This window comes from Pteropus alecto, unplaced genomic scaffold, assembly GCF_000325575.1.
Source record: "Pteropus alecto unplaced genomic scaffold, ASM32557v1 scaffold106, whole genome shotgun sequence".
NCBI lineage: Eukaryota > Metazoa > Chordata > Mammalia > Chiroptera > Pteropodidae > Pteropus > Pteropus alecto.
This window is the reverse complement of record NW_006442103.1, coordinates 5,526,762-5,531,977: the sequence shown is the minus strand read 5'-3', so window position 1 is coordinate 5,531,977 and position 5,216 is coordinate 5,526,762.

Below are 5,216 nucleotides of genomic sequence, written 5' to 3'. Positions count from 1 at the left end.
AACCATTACAATAGAATTAATCAGTGGTATAAAAGAAATACAAAAAAGAAAGTATGTCGTGGCCAGATAAGTGGATAAGGAAAAGAAAGAGGCCTGGGAAGAAGTGACATCAGGACTGAAGTATGAGAGCTGGGCGGGGAACAGCCAGGAGGAAGGAGTAAGATGGGGAGAAGAGGGTAGCATGGAAGATGGAGAGTGGAGTGCTCCTGGGCCCTGCGACAAAGTTGACGTATACACAGGAGAGGTAAGAGTTGAGGTTAGGGAGAAACGCTGGGGCCAAACATAAAATGCCTTATATACATTTTGTTAACAAGTTTAGATTTTATCTTGAATGTAGTGGGACACACTGAAGGATTTCTGAGACGCGTTTCAGAAAAAAAAATTTTAGAACACTGATAAATAGATTACATATATTGAATGATACTAGAATCATTAGGGAATGATGAGGTAATTCTGGAGGAACAGTAGGCCTTGGAATTAGGATAGAATTAGAATCAAGAGATTTAAAAAGGTAAAATTGAACTGGATTCCATTGAATTCAAGGAGGTAAGCACTAGGGAGGATTGAGGGTTTGGTCTGGATGGTGCTTCTCTTCACTACAGGGGATTCAAGAAGAAAAGCATGGTGGGAAGAACAGAATTTAGTTTTGCACATTTTGAGATGCTGTGGAACAGTTAAGTACAGTAAACATGTGGTTGAATATATTGGATGACAGCTCGGAGAAGACATTGAAAGTGTAAATACAGATATAAAAGTTGTAACTAAGTGATTTTGGGGCCATGATTGTAAGATCAAGTAGGAGCTATATTTGAAAAATAGCTAGATGGGGGACAGAATTAGAAGAAGGTTGTTCTGATTATTTTAAAGATGGATGCATTCTAATATGCTGAAGGGAAAAAGCCAGCAGGGAGAGAGTAGGTGAAATTACAGAAGAGGATAATAAAGCAAGGTCTCTGTGAATGCGGGAAAAGTGATTTGGAGATTCAGAGGAGGGGTAGAGGAATACATTTCATCAAAAGAGATATTCTCAGTAGAAAAAAAAAAATGGTAGGGCACTACAAAGACAACACTGCAGTTAAAACTCGAAGATGACTACTCACAGGGACAAGGAATTCACTGGCAATGGAAATCCCACTCTTAGCAGAAGGCCTACTAATTTTTGAAAATGATGCAAGACAAGCAATAATTTATGTACATTCCCTAGAACGGAATACCATGCAAAATATCAGGCCCAGAGGAATATTTCTATGCAATGCTTCCTTTTCCTGAGGAAGCCAGGAATTAACTATTAAAATGGATATGTACATGGAGATTCTGTTTCTGCTGAGAGCACAGAAGGCGTGACCACACCGCAGAGATGTATTCACAACATTGTAAGCTAGTAATCAATATTCATTTTTCTATGAAAAGTTTCATTAAAATAGCCCATAAAACCTGAGTGAAACCATCCTGTAACCAAAATTTTCCAGAACGTGGGCAGTCTTCATGAAGCAGAAAACACAAAGCCACTCTGAAATGATGTTACGTAGGTGGCTAGAATCTTCACAGGGTAACTCACTCCTGCGTACCAGCCCCACTGTGCATCCGATTCAAATGTATGCCTTTGCAAGTTACAAATTACTTTATGTGATGGACCATCAAGGTTGCATGCGAATTAGGAAATAGAATCCAGAATACTAAGTATCTATTTATTTCATTCATCTAACAAACTTATATTATAACTATGTCCCAGGTATTGTTCTGGCTGCAAAAATGAAGAGAACATTGCCTCTCCCTCCCAAGAGTACAAACTCAATTGGTGGACCTTACAAACAATGAATTACTGTAAGAGGACATGTGCTACGTGATGAAGAAATGAGAATATAGAAAAGGCACTGCTTTATGTCTGAAAGTTTAAGAAAGGTTATCTGGAGCAAAGAACATATAAACTGACTCTTGAAAATGAGTAGGAGTCTGCCTGGAGCACGGTTGTGGGGGTTCTCCAGAGAGTGGGAACAGTATTTGCAAAATAGTGATGGCAAGAAAAAGGGCTTCTGGAGAATGGGTTTGACACAGCTGAAGTAAAGGGTATAAAACAAGAGAATGAAAAATAAATCGGAAAACAGGCAAAATCTAAATAAGAAAGCTCTATATATTATTCTAAGGAATTTGGACTTTTATATTTAGATATTGTAGAATTGAAAGTTTTTAAGGAGATTACAATGAAAACTTCTTTTTAGAGAAAATACTATTGGAGTATAAAATATGAGAAGGGCAATCAATACACACTTGAGATAGGCAGACCAGTTAGAAAGCTACTCCAGTATAGGTGAGACATGACAGAAGCTGGAATTGAAGCTTGAGCTGTAGTCATGGAGAGTCCTGGAAAGATTCAAGTTATTTAGAAGACAGACTGACAAGACATGGAGAGCAATTAGGGGGTAAGATAGAGCTATCAGGGTCACTTCAGAATCTCTGGTTTGGGTAACCAGATGTATCCTTGTGGAACTAACTAAAGTGGAGATCATAGGTGGGGGGACCAAGTGTAATTTTAATGCTCCTACAGTTCTGGTTTATGAACTCACTTGATCATTTTTGAATGGGGCCAGCCCATATAATAACTAGAACCTTTTCATGTTATTATTAGTAAAACTGAGGTTATTCAACCATATCAGAAAAGAATGAGACCTTAAATATCAAAAAGTAAAATATAGATTACAATAAAGGAATGAACCTAGGAAGACTGAGAGCTGGTCAAACACATCCACACATAACATTGAACTTTTCCAGGGGGTAAGAAACTGGCAACTGGGCTGTAGCTTAATCAGTGCTTTTAATGCATAGAAAGAATATGTCACTCTGAAAAGGTTGGCACAGAAAACAGAGTTCAGAAAAAGAACTTATGGCTATGGAGCTCATAGTAATTCCACTAACTAGTATGCTATGTGTTTTGTCTTCCCAGACTCTGGGTAATTACATCCACTTATCTTTTCCATTTCATGCTCACCAAGTAACCTTTAAAGTGGCAGCTGAAAGAAAGGATCACCTATTTAGGAATATACATTCCTCACCTCTCTCCAAACACCAGTAATGTTGACAAAATGGCAACTGTGTTTTTGTATCTCAGAAGCAGGTAAATGTAGTTAGTATTAGTTCATTGCTAAGAAACTGGTATTCTGGGTAATGTATAAAATCCAGTTAACATGTTTGTAAGGCTTAAGTCCATCTGCAAGGCCACCTCATCTGCAACAAGTTGGGATCCCTAGACAACACCCCATCAATACAGCTCCCCCCAACCATGACATAAATAAATCTTGGTTATCTGGTGACCAGTCAAACATCCAGAAAGAGCTTCCATGTGTGACCTAGATATTATAAAAAGAACAGAATTAGACCAAGCTATTAGAGCAGTACTGAGTATAATGAATCTTCCCCACCCTACTCCCCCATTCTCCTGCTGTACCACTTGTACCTCTGTTATGCAGCAATGCATATTATCAAATCACCCCTACCAAGCACAGGTATTTAGCCTGCTTTTCCCACCTGGATATAATCTCTAGAGGGTATAGATAGTAACTTATGTTCTCTTTATACCTGAGAGTACAGAACACATAGCCTTATGCATGACACACACTTATGTTTTGTATTGAATCAGGAACAATTAAAGCAAATTAGGTATTATAGGGCTTCAAATTAGGTGTGGAAGGAATTGAACTAAATTTCTGTCTGTGATGAACAATCATGAATGTGCAAGAATCTGTCTAAAATGTGATCCTCCAAGAATAAGGAAGTCTAGCACTCAGGAAGCTTTGGGGAGAGGGGTGTAAAAGTATCTCCAATGATTTGCAGAAATGAGTAATCATCTCAACTCTCTCTGTGCCTATTTATTCCTGTGTCTAACTGGTTATGAGAGGGAAGAAAAATCCCACAACTCATTCCAGTTTTGTTGAAACTTCACCATAAAATGGAATTTATGCTTATAATAATCATATATAATGATAGCCCTAGAAAGACTAAGTAAGAGCTTTCCTAAGATCCATTTCTTTGTGGTTTTAAACATTAAACTGAATGCAGAATACTTGGATCTGAATTTATTTTTATTTTCCTGACATCTGACATAACGTCTAAAAGTAAGAAATGCCACTGAAAATATTCTAGACTGATTATCACCTCATGCATAAACTACTACAACACTTTACCAAGTCGCTTTCCTGCTTCCAGCCTCTCCCCTCTTGGTTCCACGAAACATATCCTCACCCAACTGCTCTAGCTAAGCAGCACTTTCACCAAGAGTCTACAAATATTCGTTTAGCATCTATTATGGGCAAAGCACTGATATAGGTGTACAGAGAACATAGAGACAAATAAACATTGCCCATTTTAAGGCAGACCTTAAAATCTACAGTCTAATGAGAAATAACACACAATAGTAATAAGATCCAAAAGTAATAAGATCCGATAGTAATAAGATCCAAAAAAGGGAAAAATTATGGCTTAGGTGAGGCAGGAAGACACCATGGATGAGGGGCTTCTAAAGAAGAATTTAAAGGACAAGATTTCCATGGGATAAAGTAGGAAAGTAGTTTTCCAGGTGGAGGCAACGACACCGAGCCATGAGTGGCCATGAAAGTTGAGACAAATTAAGCAGAAGCAAGATACAAAGCAGGTATCAAATCATTACAGAAGAGTAACAGACACTGGGCCAAGAACCTTAGCACATGCTGCCCAAGGAAGACCACTCTTTAAAGTGCTACTCCAGCATGTAATGGTATGGCATGAATCCTTAGTCCAAAACAAAAAACAAAAAAATCAAGTAGCACAGATCCAGAGTTATCTATCCAAGCAGGAACACAGCAGGTGAACAATAGTGTAAGAAACAGACAACTGGTCAGTCACTGGGCCACCGCGTACAGCTGAGCAGGTTGTTTGTAGTCTATAGAAATGGCAGGCACTTACTGAAGCTGTGCGGTGCCCAGCGTGTTCAGAAGTACTCAGTGACCCTGACAATTTCAGACCGGTGAGTATCTTCCTAGCTTTTTGGGGGTCTTGCTTTGCAAAAGGGAAATCGTTTATGGTGAGCTAGGGCCAAGTACAAGGGCAAGAAATTAACTCTCTCAGAAGACTGAAATCAGCTGTATAGCTCAATCTCTTGTAATAAAAGGGCAGAGACACATGTAGTGATGAATTAGGTACAAGGCAAGGAACTCTATTCTGGAGAAACATAGGGAGGCCCGACA